Here is a 21,890-nt window from a genome sequence, read left to right on the forward strand (position 1 = left end):
GTTAGAGTATTCTTCTTCTTATTGTTCACAAACTATGTTGATGCAAAACCTATTCATCTTTTAACAGTCTTAAGTGAACTAGAGTAATAACATCATTTTTTTCTGATTTTATCCCCCATTATTTTTTACTAGGTCCATAATAATTAAGCAAAATTGATAGTTATCCAGGCAACAATACCTGTCAACTGTACCTGATTTTGTGGAATCTCTCTCTGATTTTGCCTCACATTTTTCACTGTTCTTGATTTTGCAGTTAATCACTAAGGAGTCCAGCAAAGTGAATAATGCAAGCATTATAGAGTGTCATACTTTCTGCTGTATAGAAAATGCATATTGATGCAAAAAAAGTGTATTATCTCCTTTTTTAGTGAATTGGAGTAATGTTAAATAGATTAGTGTTATATTGCTTGTTTAATTGTTTAATTGGAATTTAATTGAATGAATAATAATCAAGTGTTTAAATACAGTGGTAGTGATATTGTAATGTTACTTGTCTTCTTGTGAAGGCATACACCAAAGCACTCAGGAGAATTAAATTTCATTTTGTCCAACTTCAGTTATGTGCAGACTTTTTCTATAATATTGTTCACTGCAGTGTTGTGTTTATTTATTTATGTAGTTATTTATTTATTGATATCTGATTACCGGGAAAGTCCAACTGGGTAGGGGTCCATTTTCAGTGGAGTCCCAGAGAGAAAAGCTCTAAAGTATTACAAAACAATGATTTTACAGTCTTTAAAAATAATACAAAAAAACAAATTCAGTTTAAATAATTATAACAAATTGGACATAATATGAAAACATTGGGTAAAAACAGATACAAAATATATGACACTGATTTAACAGTTAAAGAAATTTTAGCCAGTTTATAGAGAAACTAAAGATAAGTTAGTATAATATTAACAGGAGCTGCAATAAAGTAAGAGAAAAGCAGGCCTATTGTTTATTTAGAGTGAAAGTCAGGGGAGAGAAATTGATAGAGGTAAGGAAGACAGAAAAGAAGGGAACGTAATGAAATGTAAGGGATGAATTTGTATTTATTCACATTTAGGGATATAGTATATTCTCGTGGTGAGCAAGAACAGAGCCAGCGTTTAGCTAGGATGCCTTTCAGAATGGTTTTGAATGATGGGAGGGACAGTATTGACACTGATTCACAGAGATAAGGAGATCCAGGCCTTAGCAACATGGTACAAGTACAAACAAAGCCCAGCAGATCTGACAGATTTGTGGGCAGATAGGACCTTTTTTGTCATTGTTTCATAATGACCGACTAGGAACATAGTTGCGTAGAATGTTATTTGGTGCCAAACAAAAAGATGGATAATTTTATAGGTGGTAAGAAGTTGTGTATATGTTAACTGATGAGGTAGTTCTAACCAGTTTAGGCATTTTAGTGCTGTACAGTGGGTTCTGAATGGGATGTTTGCTGCAAATTTAACAACTTTGTTATAGCATTGTTCAAGTTTTGATTTTTGTGATGTCTGAAGGTTGGTAAGGATGGGAGCACCAAAAGAAGTGTGGGAGGAGATAAGTAGTGGCAAGTGCTGCTTTAGTTCCATAAGTGAGCAAGTTTTTCGCTCTATAAAGCATCCCTAGTTTTCATTATTTTTTTTTCTCATGCAAATTTGTACATGCAGGTCAATTTTAAGATTATCATTCGCTATCACCCCTAATAATTTGCAATGAGAAGTGACGTCAATGGTTGTATTATCAAGAGACGGGACTTTAAATTTTGTTTTTTCATGGGAGAGAGTGTTGGAGAAAAAAGAACTGGCTTGCTTTTTTGGAGGTGAGCATAAGTTGTGAGTTACAAAACCATGTTTTAGTTACTATTAAAGCTTTATGAGTAATTTTCTGGAGGTGTTCCACATTGTCAGATGAGCAAATGAGTGTTGATTCATTTAGGTACTGCATTAAGGAGGCATGTTGTGTGGATATGTGGAGACTGTTGGTGAGAATGTTAAAGAGGAGGGGACCAGGGATAGACCCTTGTAATACACTGGTGGTCACTGCAAGGGTGAAGTGCCATTTCACTGACTGACACCCATTAGATAGGTAGCTTTTGAACCATAGAAGGTTGGTCTGAGAGAGACCTATTGAGGACATTTGAAGTAAACTGTGACAACCTGTGTCAAAGGCTTTAGACAAGTCTAGAAATAAGGAAGAGACTAGTTTGCCATTATCTGTAGCTTTATTGACAGCATCTGTATAGGTTAAAAGTGCAGTATTAGTACTACGGAAAGGATGGAAGCCATGTTGTGTGAAGGATAGGAGTTCTTCCTGCAGGAGATGGTTTAGCAATTGTTTTTTAATACATTTTTCAAGTATTTTGGAGAGGGGATAAAATTGCTATAGGTCTAAAGTTAGTAATGTCTGTTGAATTTCCTTATTTGTGCAGAGGGCTAATATGTAACTTTTTCCCAGAGAGAGAGAACGTGGGATTCTTGAACTGACCTATTTATAAGGATTGAGACAGGGTAGGCAATGCTATTGGCTGCTACTTTAAGGTTCTCACTTGGAATGTCATCAGCTGAAATAGAGCATGGCTTGAGTTTGTTTAAGAGTACTTTTTATATAGGATGTGGGCAAATGTTTGAAGGTGAAAGTGGATGCGGTGATACATGGCTGCTGGGAAGAGTTAGGATCAGATGTTGGGGAATCCTTGGTTAGAGATGCTATACTATCTATGAAATAAGAGTTGAATTGTACTGAGGTTTCGAGTGATGAGTTATTGGGAGAGGAGTTAAGGTTGAATTTATGGATGGGATGCAGTATTTAGATGTTTACTATTACTCTGAAATTTATTATAGTATAGTTTTTGTCTTCATTAATTTGCTTTTTAGTACAATTGTGAAGCATTCTGAAGTTTAAAACATATTTTGGTCTTTTATATTTTGCCATTTTTCCATGGTTGCACCCTCACGTCAAATTATAACAGAGAGTAATCACTTTATAACCAATACAAAGCAATTAGCAGAGAGGTATCAAGTAGAATAGGTTTTCTTTCATTTACTGAATGGAGAAACCAAAGTCTAAATAACTGGCACATGCAGTGTAATCTATTGGTCAAGAGAAAGAACAGTGACTGACTTAGTAAGTGGTTCTTAGAGTGCAAATATAACCTGTCTAACCTGTTGGGGCGGGATGTTATTAACTAATTTGCAGTACAGGCAGGCATGTATTTCAGTAGATCAAGTTAATACACAGCAAGGTTCTTCAAGTTACATCTGCATATATTGTACAAAGAGAAAATTGTCAGTGTAAAAATGTTTGGTAGCTAGCCCTTGTGGTAGAGCTTCTGCAGTATCAGGGTCGAATGCAATGACCTGAGGCTAATATTCAAAGACAAAATTTTTCGTGAAAATATTTGGGAGTTGGCCCTTGCAGCAGGACTTATGCAGTATCTTGTTTGAAGGTAGTGACCAGAGGCTCTGCACTGTGAGGACGTTAGTAACGGAGTTAACATTAATAACTGATTTTCTTGCAGATTTAAATATCAAAGGTGGATTCAGAAAGTTTACCACAAAATGTAGACTACATGTACACTTACTGTAATCTTTCTGAGTGACTAGGAAGCACAAAAATTGTGTTAGGGATTTTCTTGAATGCAGATCATTTGCACTTAGTGAGGGATTAATGAATCTGTACTGTATCTTCATTTATAAGTTTGATAGAAATTTCTGTGGAACTATTCTTAATACAGCTCCAGTTAACAGTTAATGCAATGCTTATCATGTATGTGCTTATTTCATCACAGTGTTAAAAAAAAGGTTAAAAATGCCCTTTGCAGGTCACTAAATGCCCCTCTGGACCTCCACCCCCCCCCAGCCTTCAACATCATCCGATACCTCTGCCTAGAATGTGTTACTAGGGAGTATGTATAACAGAAAAACAAAAATGAATATATAGTATAAGACCTCCTAGGATTATGAAATAAAACGTCCTCTTAAAATCTAGTTGAGTCAATCATCATCAGCTTGATAATTTGATATATGTGTGCTTGTTGATATATATGTATAGAGGATCTGTAATAAAATGTTGAAATTCACTCAGTTGACTTTTCAGTACAGCAAGCTGAAACATCAAATGGCACAAATGATTAAAAAAAAACAGTGTTTTTGCAGGGGGAAAGCCCGTCTGCACCCTCACACCCCCACTACTTATATATACTAACTTCAAGATGGTACAACAGAGGGGAATAAGAAAACACTCCTTACCCCACTGTTACGTATCGCACACCAAACCAAAATGTCACTCCAAACCCAAATCACACGCCCACAAGAGCAAACACACACATACATTAACACAAATGCATGCACTCACATACATGCACACATTCAAGCACATACATGTTGCACATCATCTATTTTTAATTGATTATGCATACAAAGGCAAAATAAGTTCAGTGAAATGCAGAATCCATTAAAAATCAATGAACTAATATTCGATCACATGAACAGCACCCTATGTAAGTCCGACACTTCATGGAAACTAAGATTGGTCAAATGGCAACTGACTGAACATGATTCTTTAATCAGCTACACACTCTGCTAATTATAAATTCTAACTCTGAAATCACACCATGGTTGGGAAAGGGAAAATACTCCAATCTCCAGTGTACAGTGATCTTGCAAAAAACAACTGCCGGCACGTTTGATCAGCAATTTTCAATCAGTCATACAGTCATACCATTAGTTATCTGGGTTCGATAAGTTGCCATTTGACAGTTTTAGGCAACATAAACACACACACACACACACACACACACACACACACACACACACACACACACACACACACACACACACACACACACACACACACACACACACACACACACACACACACACACGCACATATGCACACATGCACACACACACACACACACACACACACACACACACACACACACACACACACACACACACATAACATACACTTATATTAGACAATATAATCTTTTGAAGGCTATTAAGGAGCTAAGAGCTTGCAATTTGAACCTATAAACCATACAAAAATAATTTTCTGAAGCTATAAGACACACCATCCCCACTAACAGACACCAACAATAATTGTACTACACACCATAAACACTGCCAAAAACAAACCTTCTCTAAACTGGCACCAGAATACTGGAACAGATTAAACTAGAACATTAGTAGATCTTCTTCAACACTAAAAGAGCTAAGAAAATCACTGAAAAATTATGTAATAAAATCTTCACAAGAGCAGTGCTTTGGCAATCATGGCTTACTTCACAGTAAAACAGTCGGATCCAACTAAATAAAATAAAATAAAAATAGATTCCCAACTGCACGTAGGATGATTTTCTCACAAAATTTATTAATGACAACCACCAAATATAAGCGCTTTCATCTCACAATGAGACTTCATCAGTTATAACTAAAATAGTGCTACATTCACTATATATAATGTCTTAAAAACCTTAATTAATTATTCAATTATTCACTTTATGAAAAACTTTTTTTTTTTTTTTTTTTTTTTTAAATAGTATCCCCTAATCTTGCTCTAAAATACATATAAATATAATTTTATACCATAAGCTTTATATACAATATAATGTTAATACAATACTAAAAAAATACATATATATGTATATATATGTATATATATATATATATATATATATACTTTTTTTCTTATATATAAATCATACATTGTGTATGTATTTTGAATAAAAATGGACAAATAATATTTCTCCCTTTAAAAATATTAAAAGCTCACATGTAATAAATTGATGATAGATTTATAAAACATTATTATAAAGAATCTATGATAGGATAACACATAATATTATTGAAGGATACAAGAAATGTACAAAATATGTTATGACAAATGTATTAAACTTTAGCTGCTTTTTCGACAAGTGTGGGCTTAATACTAATGTACTCATTAAGACCTGGGGGGGTAGTTGGCCTTAAGTCTCAATTGCCATCTTAATTCCCTATTTAATAATAAATTCTTTAAATCACCCCCCCCCCATTGTTATTTTTAACCAAATCAATAATGCCGAATTTAAAACTACTAAAAGATGGACAGGAAACAGAGTGTTTGTATAGGGCACTAGCATCTTTTTTAATTCTTATGTCATAATAATGTTCATATATTCTATCTTTTAGTGCTCTCTCGGTTTTTCCTATGTAAAATGATGAACAGTGTGTACACATAGCCATGTATACCAACATTCTACTATAGCAATTACCTTTACAAAATTTGACAACACTATCCAAACCATTGTTCAATTTTACAGATTCTTCCTTAAAAATGTATGAACATTGTGCACATCTACCACAAGATCTAGTTGCCTTTTTACAATTCACATTCTTATCATTCCTGTCCTATAAATAAAGTGTGGTTTGTTTCCTATCGCTTCATATAATTATTTATTAGTTTTTAATATACACCAATTAGCTTCTACTATTTGTGTAAAAAAATCAGAAAACATGTTAAATTCAGTAATACATGCCCCCTGGTAATTTTTTGTTGTTATTGTTACTTTGTCACATTCTCCCACTGTTTTAAAGGGTTCACCTAGTAAAGCTTTATATTTAGTACCCCAACCATTATAAACTTCTTCCAGTACTTTACCAACTAAATCCCTGGGATATCCTCTCTCAATAAACTTTTCACCAAGAAAAATAAATTCTTCAAGCAAATCAGGAAGTCAGAGGTCATCCTAGCCAACCTGACAGCTTGACCCTTAATCAGACTCCTTTTCTGATGGGAAGGATGGGATCTATTATGGTGCAAATAACTATTACACCATGTATCCTTACGGAAAATTCTGGACTTAAAACCAAATTGCGTTTTGTAAATAGTGATGTCCAAATAATTAATACTATAATCATCGACAACATGTGTAAAAGAAAGGAACTTCGTAGTTTTGTTCAAATAATTAATAAATTCAGTTATACTTTCCTTAGTGCCATCCCAAATAACAAAAATATCATCCAAAAATCTTAGGTAGCACTTCATATGCTTCTTATAGATGCTGTTTAGCACAAATCTTTCCTCCCATTCCAACATAACTAGATTAGCAAAAATGGGGGCACACGCTGCCCCCATTGCTACTCCACTAGTTTGTTGGTAATATTCGCCTAGGAACACTATATAATTGTTGTCCAGCACCACTTCCATTAATTCCAGAATTAATCATTTCTGATCATTTGGTAAGTCCAGATGCTTGTGAATACTTTCCTCAAAAAAATTTTGTCCCTCAATCCATGGTATACAGGTGAATAAATTCTCAACATCAATAGTTAAAAATGTACAACTTTCTGACCACAACCCTTTATTTATTCTACTAAGAAATTCCCAAGAATCTTTAATTAAATGTTCCATCCCAGTTATAATGTTTTTAGTAAGACTGTCTATGTACACTGCCAATGGATGTGTTTTAGAATTACTGGCTGACACAATGGGTCTGAACGGGGGCTCAGATATAGATTTGTGTACTTTAGGTACACCAAAAAACTGGGGAATAATTGGATGTGTCTGTTTCAAAAAATTGTATGTTGACTTATCAACTCTATTTTCCAAAAAATATTCCTCCAGAAGAGAATCAATTCTATTATATGCAATTTGTATCTCATTATATGAAACCAACGAATATGTAGATGAATCCAACAAAATATTAGTTAGGGAATTATTGTATTCTTCGTTATCAAATAGTACAACCCCCCACCCTTATCCGGTTTCATAATTCTAACTTCTTTCTGTGTTTTTAGTTCAATAAGTAACTTCTCTTCCTCCTTACTTAAATTATGATGTTCCATTGTTCTTTTATTGTTCGCATAAGTATCATAAATTTCTTTCGTAACAATATTTTCAAAAGTAATAAGTGCTGGGTGCAGGGGTGGATTGTATGTACTATGCCTCACTAGTCCTCTGTTAGTGCAAGCTTTGTCACCCAAGGTCTTCCTATTATATATCAAGCTAAGGTTTAATTTTCTGAGATATAATTTAAAATCTGTTAAGATATGGGCCAAATCCCCATACTGTGATTTGACAAACTTGAAACCTTTTGAAAATAAATTAAAATGATTCTTCTCCAAGGCAATAGAGGTATAGTTAAAAATTTTAAAACCTTTGTATTCAGAATCTATTCCGTCAGCCTGTGTAGTAACATTCATCTGTTCATCTTCCCCACATTTTTCCAACCATAATTGTTCCCATATGAACTTGTTGGTTGGCCCGAATCGGAAGTCAGTCTGGTTTTGTTCGCCAGACGTTCCGACCTCCTGAGGCCTAAAAAATGTTCATGTGGTTCAGAAAAAGAATCCAGTTCATCTAAAACTCTACTAGGAATGCTATTACTATAGTAATTTCTGCCTTGGAATGTATTTCTTTGTACATCATTGGTTTCCTCTTTATCAAATTGCATAGGGTGAACCAATTCCTGCATATTTTTTCTGTTTTTCAAATAACTAATAGGTCCAGGATACATTTTACCCCTAGTATATTGTTCCTTGTCCCTCATAAACTTTTTCTGTTTCCTAAAAAAACCTTATTAGTTCTATCATCTATTTTTTTCAAGACTCTATTACACAGGTATTTATATTCCTCAAACAATAAATCCTTTAAAATGTCGTCATTTAGTTTGTTTAAATCTATCAACAAAGCATTCATCTGTGTTTCATTATACTTAATCAATTTTAAAATCAAACCCAATCCACATTCATCAAAATAATCATGAAAATCTTTTAAAACTACATCAGTGTATATCACACCAAACGGATATTTAAAAAATCTAAGTCCCTGAGGAACTATTTTATGGCTTACAGATATGTATTATCTATTTGCAAACATTTATATTTAAACAGTTTTTTTTCAAACAAATAGATTAAATCCTTTAACGTAGGAACATTTGTTGCATTTAAATCATGTCCAGCCACATTGCCTTGTGGATGCTTAGCAGAAAAGGATGCATTAAATTCAAATTGTTTGTCCAACACATCTCTAAAACAAAAAGAAGAATGTTGACTGTTTTCAATATTATGTACCGCTGATACTGTGCCATCAATATTAATGGCTCCCCCTCTAGTACGTTTATCAGCATAATTAACAGTACCTTTAGGTTTGGAATTCTTGTGTTGTACCATCCGATCCTGTCATTCCATCGCATTGCCTTGCCCATTAGGTCCACTCGATGGTGATAACAATGCACTACCATCCTTACTTTGATTATTTCGTTCACTAGGTTCATTTTCCCTCGCATTCGTCTTACTACCACCATAGCTCACCATCCTAGAGCGTGGAGATGACGTTAGAAACTGCGCCGGACCACGTATAGAGCAATTGCGTGTAGAAATAGCTCCATCTACTGGCTCGTTTTGGCTGAACAAGTCTATGAGCCTAGTTAAATCACCTCTTAGCGTAGCTAATTCTTCACATACTTTTGTAACTTCTTGCTGTGTCCTGATAAAATTATCAGGACTAAACAAATTGTCTTGTCCAATAATAGTTGAATCCCCAGGAGAACCTTCCATAATAAGTAGCACCGAAAATTTGTAAATTCCTCAGCAATCCTCCACGCAGTAACAGGAACCACTCAACAAAGACAAAATCACAGTAAAACAGTCGCATCCAACTAAATAAAATAAAATAAAAATAGATTTCTTATATATCAATCATACATTGTGTATGTATTTTGAATAAAAATGGACAAATAATATTTCTCCCTTTAAAAATATTAAAAGCTCACATGTAATAAATTGATGATAGATTTATAAAACATTATTATAAAGAATCTATGATAGGATAACACATAATATTATTGAAGGATACAAGAAATGTACAAAATATGTTATGACAAATGTATTAAACTTTAGCTGCTTTTTCGACAAGTGTGGGCTTAATACTAATGTACTCATTAAGACCTGGGGGGTAGTTGGCCTTAAGTCTCAATTGCCATCTTAATTCCCTATTTAATAATAAATTCTTTAAATCACCCCCCTATTGTTATTTTTAACCAAATCAATAATGCCGAATTTAAAACTACTAAAAGATGGACAGGAAACAGAGTGTTTGTATAGGGCACTAGCATCTTTTTTAATTCTTATGTCATAAAAAAGTATATATATACATATATATACATATATATGCATTTTATTAGTATTGTATTAACATTATATTGTATATAAAGCTTATGGTATAAAATTATATTTATATGTATTTTAGAGCAAGATTAGGTGATACTATTTTAAAAAAAAAAAGTTTTTCATAAAGAATAATTGAATAATTAATTAATTAATTAAGGTTTTTAAGACATTATATATAGTGAATGTAGCACTGTTTTAGTTATATCTGATGAAGTCTCATTGTGAGATGAAAGCGTTTATATTTGGTGGTTGTCATTAATACATTTTGTGAGAAAATCATCCTATGTGCAGTTGGGAATCTATTTTTATTTTATTTTATTTAATCATGGCTTGCTTACTATTACTGGACAAATAATTATTGGTAATATTTCTTTCCTTATTATCATAATTAACATTTTGGAAATACATAAAGCCAGTACATTTCTACTTTCCTTTTGACTACCTTCTTTACTCAAGTCCATTCCCTGACTCTACTCTGCCTACATTATCAATAAATTGACAATAAAGACAATATTTCTACTTCTAACTGTTGCATTTATTTTGCATTGTCTTAATATTTATTGAACTTAACCCATGATAAGTATGGAATTGTATATGTATTTGCATAATTCTTCTGTTGGGTGTTACTATTTTTGCTGTTTCTCAATCAACTTACATAAAGTCCTATCTGGGTCTATATCAGAAGCTCGAACGGTCAAAAGAGCGAACGCTCTTTGATCGAGCTTTAAAGATCAAAGGCACTAAACAGCAAAGACACAGAACAGAGATTTTTTTTCCCAGGGGAAAAAAATCCCTGGGCCGTCTTCGGACGTTTTCCATTTCCTCCACTGTGGTGCGATCTCGGATCTAGTATATTTAAGTGGGGGGGGGGGAGACCCCATTTTTTATTGTGTTTACATTTGTTTTTTTTTTTTTTTTGTGGAGCAGTGATTTTTTTTCCCTAGGAAAAAAAATCGCTGTTCTGTGTCTTCGATATTTAGAAGTTTGATCTTTAAAGCTCGATCAAAGAGCGTTTGCTCTTTTGACACCATTTGAGCTTCTGATATAGACCCGTCCTATCCAGCATTTGTTTTATAGCTATCTTTATACATCCATGCATTTCATCTTTTCTATTTTGTTCATTAATGATATAATATACTGTCTCATTTAGCCTACAGATACATTTTGTACACCTACTGTAATTATTTCTTTTTTGTTTTGATGTTTGTCTTCCAGCATTTGTAAAAGCTTTCTTACATTGTCATATGAACTGTATTATGCCTGTAAAAGGTCCTTGGACTGGTACACTTAACTAGTTAAGACATATATAAATAAATTACAGGTTTCTATACTGAAGCAGAATATAATATATATCCTTGTCTTTTATCAAATGGAAATATGCCATCCTTCAAAGCAGGTCTGGAAAATATAGTTATTTTTTACAGTTGTAATTTGCAACATATACAAATAAAATCAGCTACTGGCTGAAAAGAGTCAAAAGTCCAAGCTACCTTCATTACCAAATAGCAATAAATAAATATATATATATATATATATATATATATATATATATATATGTGTGTGTGTGTGTGTGTGTGTGTGTGTGTGTGTGTGTGTGTGTGCGTGTGTGGGTCTATTACGGTTGATTGAAATCTCACTTGATTGAAAATGAAATTACTAGGCAATGGTGCTATTATTCATAATGCACTTATAGAATGTTGATATACAGAATTGCCAAATTGTGTTGAATATGCACATAAGATGATATGCATACTTCCAGCAGTATAGGCCTAATTCTGGGAGAAATAAAGGGGTGTTAACACTCTATAAAACTCATCTGGAAGTAGTTCCTACAGGTATGTTGTCCTCAACAAATCAATTTGACTCCAGCTGATGAAATACTACTACTATAATGATCAGTGGTCATAGTGAGATTCATACTGCTATCATCTATACCCTGCCACCCATAGCCACATCTAACCTAAATAAGCTTTTGCTTTTCTTATCCAAATAAGCCTTCTAAGTCCATGGAAGGGTGATGTTGAGGCTCTCTTCATGGACCATTGCCAGACTCAAATAGGTATGAAGTGATGGGGCATAAACCTCATCAGTCGGCAGTAACAGGTGATGAACATCCATGATGCATGCAGGACATTTAAATGCTTCTCCCAGAAGTGAGTCACCCATCAGTGGTCAAATAAACCTACAGCTTTTGTACTGAAGTTTAAAACTTCTAGTGAGACATTCTTTTTGAGGATAATGCAGCATCAGCCTATATAGCTTCCCTAAGTGAAACATTAAGCTCACTGCAGGACATATATTTCCCAGTTATCACCAGGAAGAGAAAATGTTAATACTCATTCACACAAATAATGCATACTGCTAAATCACTTTCAAGTTCCATGAGGGATTTAACACCACATAAGACATTCTTTTGGAGGATATTGTGGCTTTCCTGTCTGACTGTGACCCTGGAGGAGGCTAGGAGTAAAAAGACCTCAACTTTAATATGAAATATTAAAACTGGCAAACAAAAGAATGAGTCTCAGTTTCCATCTCAGGCAGTCAAAAGTGTTGCAGATCATCTTTATCAGATGGTATGCACATCTTTGGTAGTATATACCCATGATCTGTGCTGATGTCACTGCATGCCTTATTCCTTTGTCAAGATTATATGTAGCTCAGAAAAGACAGAAGTAGCTCCACAGTATGACAGAAAGGGAACAAAAATCTGCAGAACAAAAACCACTCTGCGCCCTCAACAAAGAAATCACTTTATTGAAACTTTATTTTAGTGCTTTTGCCTTAAAAAACAAGACTTCTTCAGAAATAACAAAGCTTTAAGAGACATTCCATTTTAAATATGCAGTAATCATGTGATGAAAATCATGTGCTAAAAAGTCTTGTTATAAAAAAATGTGATTAAAGCAGTTAAATGACATCTATAACACAAAATTATAAATAATTCATTTTTAAGAATAAAAAAAAGAAAGGTAAATATTACAACATCAAAATAATTATTTATATTATCACTGCCTTTATTTTAAGAATGCTATCAAAGCAGATAGATTCATTTAGACCTGGGGATTATGCATTAAGATTGAGCTGCCAGCAAAGTTCATGGTATTCCAAAGAATTTTCCCAACTCCCCCTGCCCTAAGTAATGTTAATTTTTTTCCAGCACCATGAAAGTGAACTTGGAAAACAGCTTGCAACAAACAATGTGTTTTCTTAATGCACTGTTAGTTGAATCCTTTCTAATACTGTAAATATGCTCATATATTCTTTCCCTTATGCTGCTTTCAGTTTTGCCAAAGTAGAACTTGTCACAAGAAGAGCACTTAGCTAAATAACCAACTGTTCTAATCTCACAATTTACCCTGACATATCTAAATGTTAACCTGTGATGCTTTATTGTTACAACACACCCATTAACATTAATAAAACTACATAACTTGTGGTGGCCACATTTTGTGGTACTACCCAGCTCTATGCCAGTTTTTAAGCTGTTCTCAGATTTAAATTGTAGTATATCATTGATGTTAGCCCCTCTCTTTTAAATAAATCCAGGGACAGTTCCTAAAGTCTATCCGGTGTTACCAAAAAGATAACTTGTTCTCCATTTAGTATGGATTATTTTATGATGTCATGCACATTTGTTGGTGAATGTTAAAATCATAAATTTCTCAAAATCAGTAGATTGTGAGGGGTTTGTACCCCCAATTTCATCACTACTTTTGAGGAATAGATGAACGTCTGTGCCCTCTTTTCCTTCTTATGGTGTCTGCAAGGAGATGATCATGGTAGCCCCTCTACCTAAACATATCACTTAAGTTAATTAGCTCAGTGCAAAATATGTCATCACCAGATATTAACCTGGAGGGATGGAACACCTGGGCTTTCACTAAGTTTTTTTTTTTTTTTTTTGTTTATTTTTGTTAGCAAGGGTGGCAACTTCTCTAGTACAAATTAGAATTTAAAAAACTCTCTTTGTGGTAGACATTTAAGGAATTGCAGTATAGAGAAAAATTCTTGTATAGCCACACATCTAGGTAAGATTTTACCTAGGTGTGTTTTTAATCACATGATATGCAGCTATTCAAGAATGTAGAATGATAGCCATCATTAAAAGACATGCAGTAGGTGGACTGAACACTCTTAATTGGCCATATATGTGAGTGTGCATGTGAGTGTGTGGTGTGGAAGAACTACCAAGGCAGTGCTGGCCACCAGATGGTGTAAACCTTGACTCTAGATGATTGCCACTGTTGAAGTGACCCCCCTGACCACGTGTGCAAAAATGGGGATAAGGAGATGTGGATGGATGGATGGATGGATGGATGGATGGATGGATGGATGGATGGATGGGTGGATGTAAATATAGTTATTTGTATCTGCCCTTAGGCACAGCCTTACTGCACCCCAGATGACCCATGCTCGGTTACTGGCATGGACGCTGGATGGCCACAGTGAGAGGATGAAAGTGAGGCTGACATTAACTTGCCCATCCTGGGGAGAAGGAGGCACCCTATGCTTACTGCAGTAAAGCAGCATTAAGAGTTGGGTGAGCTTGTGCTGCATAAGTGGTAGGTGCTTATTCAGGAGGTTGCTCATATGTGGCAGAAGTCATGCACCTCCTGAAGGCAGCATTCTCCCACAGGGTGGCTAGAGTTAGGGCTTGTTCCCTGGCAACAGTATGATGCTGCAACAGCATCCTCACTTTCCTCACTAGCCCTGAACAGGGGTCAGGTTTGCCCAGAGAAGAATAAGGCAGGTCCTGTTGACCTGGTAAACAAGGAAAGGAGCTGGTGCCAGCTGGTGGTCAGTCATTTGTAGAACTTTTTGCTGAAAATATTATATTGTGTACAAAGGAATTTGCTTTAATTTTTAAGTTATATATCTTTGAATGTTTGAGTATTGCTGATGTGAATATGAAGATAGTGGCTCTTGTTCCCATAATTATAAGTGTTTCTGTTCTTAGAAAGTAATGATGCTGGAAGAGTGGTATTATTTTTGATGATGACTGTAGAGTGGTGGCACTGTAAACCACGTATGTCTTTTTAATACTCCAAGAACTGCTGTGTGTGTGTGTGTGTGTGTGTGTGTGTGTGTGTGTGTGTGTGTGTGTGTGTGTGTGTGTGTGTGTGTGTGTGTGTGTGCATGCAAATGGACATGCACTCATCGGGCATGGGTTCATGTGTATAAACATGTATGGAGCCAAGTTCTAAAAGTATGCGGCAAGACTAATGTGTCAAAGCTGTCTGTAGAGCTGTAGAGAGGGGTGTGCTGCTACAAACTAGTGAAGAAGACACTCTTCCACTGGCATAAGCCATTAGGCAGTAGGTAAGCTATGACAACACTACACTGTTAGTGAGCTGTAATTTGAGTGGACATGAGTAACTGTCATTTTCATAAGCAAAGAGACTAGTGTTTCAGCCAGATAATGTTATTCTGAAATATTCTATAGTAATAAATTGCTCTATATAGTGAACACATTCTGAGGGGCAGAAAATATAAAACAAATTCATCTGAGCTCTAAAACCACTATGAAAAGATAGAGAAAAGGGGAAAGTATTGCAGCAATATACTCATTAGAGTACTAGGGATACAAATATGGGTTTGGGCAGCAGTGTGGATAGACGATCTCTGAAGGGGAGATGAGTAGGGCTTCATGTTGGTACAGTAAGAAGGGTGCTGTTACACTATGTGTCCAATGTGTAGGTAATGCAGCCCAAAGGAAAACTGAACATACAATGCCCTGTATACACAAAGTTGTTATGTATTAATGTGGAGTGTGCGCATGTCAACTTACCAGTATAATGAAAGTCATGATACTGAATGTGCAATGTTGAAATGTTAAATTGTTGAACTTAAAATACCTACTCCACTTCATGTGTAGAGAGATGAACTTGCCCTCTTGCAGGACCCATGTTAGAACTTTTTTTCATTAACAGGATAATGATATTGTTTGTTGACTGCCTGTGTACTGGTGCAGTGTACAAACGTGCATAGTATATGCATGTTATTAGTAGGTATTTTGAGTTCAAAACTGTATAGTTTCAACATTTTGGCATTTCATAATTTTGCATTCAGTATTATAAATTTTAGTATACCACCATTCAATAAGTTGTCAAGGCCCCATGTGGGCTACATGATTTCAATGGCTGATACATAATAGGGCAAAATCTGGTACCTCAGTCTTCCATTGCTCGAGGGAGTTGGTATAGTACTGTAATCAATACCAAAACGAGTCAAAGTAAACATGTATGTTCTGCCATTATACAGTTATTCCATGGTTCAGGGCATTGGTTTCTCTTTGTTATTTTAGAATTCAGGTAGGGAAGATATCTACCAATAAATGCTTGTTTGCTATTCAACACAGTGAAACATGCAAGCCTTTTAGAGTCATTGCCATATTAGTTATGGTGACAGCATAGGGCAGCACCTTGGCAGAATGTAATATATAAACATATGTACACAGATGTGTTGTGTGCATGAACCTCTCTGGTGGCATAGAAGGATAAAGCCATGACTATTGCACAGCAAACCCAGATTTAATTAGTGGCTCGAACAATGGATGGAGGGACTGGGGATGGATGGGCATGCCCATCTTGGTTGGAGGGGATTACGTGGGCAGTCCCTGCATTGATCCCTGGTTGGTGCTGCGGATGCTGCATATAGGTGTAGTAGCTTAAGAATGGTTATGGTGGTAAGCATTGCTGAGCTGCTGCATAGGCAGCGAGATACACTACATGCCCCATTGCATGCCCACCCCTCAAGCATCACCATGTAAAAGCAATGAGAAGGGGGAGTTGTGGGTAGGGCATGACAGAAAATTACCAGCAGAATGGTGCTAACCAAGTCCCCAGGATATCCTTAGGTTCCATGACCAGTCTTGGGCAAGAACTGGAGAAAATCCAGGAGAATCAGGAGAAGCTCATCGACCTGACACATGGATGTGGGGCACTGGGTATGAAGAGAGTAGGTTGATACAGAGACAAAAAATATGTGCTCTACATGTGTGTACATGTGAGAGAGGCTATATAACGGCCCAGGCTCTGAATGACTGCTGTGGTGTATTTGCCTGTATATTAAGTACAGAACACCTGATGCTGTGAACATGAATGGTCTACTAAAAGCTAGAATAACTTTGCAACATGTAAGTTTACCGAAGCAGCTGAAGAGAAGTAACTGAATCATCTCACTTATTGGCTGTTTTTTACCTCATTTCTTCATACCAGTTTATTAGTATATGGCTACATGGCTTACTGTCCCGTGGATGTATCCCACAACTGTGTCTGTACCTATTTCATAAGAGAATGATCCAGCAACTGTATCTGTTCATAGTTCATCAGAGAATGATCCCACAACTGTATATGCACATGGTTCATTGGAGAATGATCCCACATCTGTATCTGTACAAAGTTCATTGGAGAATGATCCTACAACTGTATCTGTATATGGTTCATTGGAAAATGATCCCACAACTGTATCTGTACATGGTTCTTCAGAAAATGATCCCACAAGTGTATCTGTACATGGTTCATTGGAGAATGATCCCACAACTGTATCAGTACAGGGATCATTATAGAATGATCCCGCAACTGTATCTGTACATTGGTTTATCAGAAAATTATAACACAGCTGTATCTGTATTTGGTTCATCAGAGAATAATCCCAAAACTGCATCTGTACAGAGATCATCAGAATATGATCCCACAGCTGGATCTCTACAGGGATCGTCAGAGAATGATCCCACAACTATATCTACGTGCATGTAGTTTAATGGATTGCTTGTTTTAGTTTAGGCTAATGAATATTATTTACTATATTTTGTCATCTCTGAAATAACACTGTATTATCATAAACTGATGTTTTGGACATGTTCCTCTCACGTTTCCTTTATTAGCCTCCTTTTGTTTTTCCTTCATGGGTTTTATTTTTTCTTGTATCTGGTGGTCCTCTCTGAACTTTAGTTATTGGTCATGCTGCTGACTTTTGTTTTCACATTACAGCACTTAAGATTTGATTATTCCTCAGTTCAGTTTATGAATTATGGCTTGACTAGCCTGATAAGCAGCCTCTGTACATTTGACATCACAATCAGAAAGATCTGGGTATAGTGTGTGCGTGCAATTGTGTGTGTGTGTGTGTGTGTGTGTGTGTGTGTGTGTGTGTGTGTGTGTGTGTGTGTGTGTGTGTGTGTGTGTGTGCGTGTAGAAATTTAACTCAAGAAGTGGGACTATGACAAGATAAGCAAGACAGGTTATTTTAGCAGTGTACCCATTTCATGCATGGTAGCACAGATGCATCACAGTCATACCTCTCAACCTCTTAGAGCAAGAAATCTGCACAAACCCATACATAATGGAGGGACAAAGGCCCAAAAATAGGGGCACTTTTTAAATATTGCTCTTACAATGTTCAAACATTGATAGAATAGCAGGTTTTGCATTAGCATGAACTTTCTGAAGGGTTTGAAGTCTGAAACTCAATTGTCTGTTATTATTTTCTGACTTCAACCTTGAATGATTTGCCAGAAAAATGGGAATTGCGGGAACAACATAAAAGGCAGCATGACTTAAATGAGCTATGTAATGTCTGAGTGAGAAAGATTGAGTAGATTATAAGTGATGTATAATTTTTGCAACTGAGAGTGTGTGAGTATAGTTTGTGATGTAAAATGCTTGCAACTAGAAGACTGTGTTGGTGTGATTTGTTTTCATTTATATAAATGCATGATTGCTTATGTAGTAAGTGATGCTTTAATAAAGATGTTTCTTGTTTAAAAAAATCAAAAATTGAATAATTTATGTAATATTGCTTAGGTGATATGATATACAGCAATCAAAAGGCCTAAATCTAATATGCAACATTAACAAAACCTGCTGGAGAGACAGGTTTGTCTCCTAGAGGCTGCCCTGTCTCTGGAATAGACTCCCCATACACATCAAACAAAGTATGTCACTGACCTTCTTCAAGCACAAACTTGTTGAGTGGATGGGAAACCACAAATTTGTCCCAGGGGTTCTAAATGTGTCACTCAGTGACAGGGGTGACAGGTGTTGATTGAAGTTTCTTTTTTGGGCATAAACTCTTGGCTAGGCTTGTAAGGGCCTCAGGGCAATTAGCCTAATAACCTCCTATGATTCTATGATCCTATATGTGAAGGATAATGTTTGTTACTATTAATATAGTTTGATTATTTTTACATAAATGTAAATTTGCCTATGTCACAAGGGAAAATTCAATAAAGGTGTTTGAAAAAAAAAAAGAAAATCACAATTTTATGAGAAACAGACCAAAAATACAAGTCATAAATCTGGATATTCTGTGAAAATCTGTACAGTTGAGAGGTATGATCACAGTTTTGGTTATGCATCCACTTTCAAGTCTGCATTCTCTCAAGGTGCTATCCAGTTCCAGTGGTCCCTTAGCCAGCATACAGAGTAGATGAGAGCGAGGGCTGATGACAGTGTATGTACCATTAGTTGATTCCCTGGACAACCAATGAAATGGTAGATTTTTCACTTTCACCTCACAGAGTTGTTCAGAGTTCATCTGTGTCTCTAATCCTACAGATTGTTCCTTGGTATCCTGCTGATGGAATATTACATCCTTAGTTATATTACTAGAACTGTTTTTAGAGATACAGCACTTGTGGGTTTGGGTTTTATGTCTGCAACTAACCATTAGATATACACAGTGTTCAGTAGTCCGTGACAGTTGTAGCCTGAATAGAATGTACAAAAACTTAAGTTCAATGCTAATTTAACAGTGTAATTCTCCCTGCACAATATCAACGGTTTTAATTTTTTGCAGATATTTGCTGCAGATTGCAGTGAAATAGTGATTGAACTGTTCTTTTTTGCATTAAAGTGTAATGTGTTTAAATACAGACTGCAACAATGTAATTTAGAATAGATGCATAGAATCATGACTGGTTATGCAAATATTAAACCAGCAAACTACAGCTGCTCAAAGTAACCCAAAGAAATATATACTATGACTATATATAAAGCAAAAGCAATGTCAGGCAGCCATATACTCATCCTGTGAGACAGTGTGCATCCACAGCTCTAAGAACGTTTGTACAACCAACAAAATATGAGGTCACTGCAGCCTTAGCAGGATGATTCTTTAGTGTAGCAGTCTTAGCTGAGAAAGGTTGTTTCACAGTCCTGTAAGTAATCTTTTTCACTATTACCCTGCCAAACTAACATCTCAGATGAAAACATAACATAACATCAGGGAAATACATTTTGAGGAATTACATTTCTGAAATGGCATACCTTAATCTACTATCTTCAAATAAATACCTACAGCAGTTTCTACTATGAAACTTCAAAACATTAATGTTCACACTGCCAATTCTTGGTTGCACAACCTAGAAACTTGCTTTTAACATGCAACCAAATGAAAGACCTCAAAACAAGCTTTTTGAAGGCTTCAAGCTCCCCTGCATTACTATGTGGGCCAACCCCTACACCCCCAAACTTATGTATACCAACTCCACAGTTACAAAACAGTAGGGTAAGGAAAAAGTCCCCAAAGCAGCAATCAGTTTCATGACCAAGTAAGTAATTTTACCATCTAGATCAGCACCCATATACAGTGAAAGTATTTCATCACTAGAGGTATCAGCAGCTGGTCTATTACCATGTTAAGTGATTGAACTTGCATGTAACACTGACTTTTCTGTAAAAATAAATAATAGCATGAATAATTGTATGCACACTAAATAAATAAACATATAAATAAAACTAGAACATTCCTGCAATTCTGGTTTAGCTTTTTGCTGGTTTTGGTTATTTTTTTCAGCAGCACAATGTCAACCAGTAAGTGAATTATTGTTGTATACCCTATACAAATAACTTCATTAACCAGTTATAGCAACATATAGTATGTATTCTACGAAAAATTATTTCCTTCCAGAATGATTAATGAATAATAATTCCAATTACACAGGTAATAAGATAATAGTCTCTATCAACTTCATTTTGCATTTCTTTTAAAACCTAGATGTCATACAGTCTGTGTTGAAAATAATTATCCTTTTTTATAACCGTTTTCCTATGCTATGATTCATGGTGTGATATACATTTACTGATAAATGCTAGGCAACCATTACTAAAATATTTGTTTCTTTGCTTTTCAGACTGTCAAGTCTCCTGAGCAGTGAAATGGCATTGGGATGAACCAAAGAATATGGCCCTAACCTAACTGACCTCATTCAGATTGGTCCAGAGGACTCCAGATGATTTGTTTCACTCTCTGCTTCTATGGAGCACTTAGACCAAAGGAGAAAATTGAGAAAAAAACAAGCTGTACAACTTATTACAATACATATATATATATATATATATATATATATATATATATATATATATATATATATATACATATATAGTTATATATAATTGTGGTACTATGCAAGAAAGACTTTGCAGTGAACTTTTTTGAAGCAATCAGAAAGTATGGCGCTCATTTCATATGTAAATAAGACTGATTTATATGTCTAATATGTTAAATTTAAGGAGCAGTAAAAATTAGATTTGTTCCTGTAAATATAGTATGCAGAGTAATATTTTTCTGCTTTAATTTCCTAAAATTAATAGATAGATTTTAGGCTATTTGCTTTTAGATTTTACTGTCTCCCATCAATGGTTCATGCTATCCTGGAATTGTACCTTTTTTCTCATGTAGGCAAAACCATATTTTGTTTGTATTTGCATACCATGTAAATGTTGCTTTATTTATTGAACTTTTCCTGGCATTCTGAGAGAA

General features: G+C 35.3%; 1 protein-coding gene across 1 annotated transcript in view; it reads left to right on the forward strand.

Annotated features, from left to right (window-relative positions):
* The window catches only part of TWIST2 (twist family bHLH transcription factor 2), a 221,402-nt gene extending 199,961 nt beyond the window's left edge, over positions 1–21,441 (forward strand). The window contains exon 2 of the mRNA XM_044075054.1: positions 21,262–21,441. The gene's annotated coding sequence lies outside the window, so the exon portion shown is untranslated. The remainder of the gene's footprint in view (positions 1–21,261) is intronic.
* The last annotated feature ends 449 nt before the right edge of the window (positions 21,442–21,890 follow it).

This window comes from Protopterus annectens, chromosome 6.part0 (genome assembly GCF_019279795.1).
Source record: "Protopterus annectens isolate FY-2018-M chromosome 6.part0, PAN1.0, whole genome shotgun sequence".
Classification (NCBI taxonomy): domain Eukaryota; kingdom Metazoa; phylum Chordata; order Ceratodontiformes; family Protopteridae; genus Protopterus; species Protopterus annectens.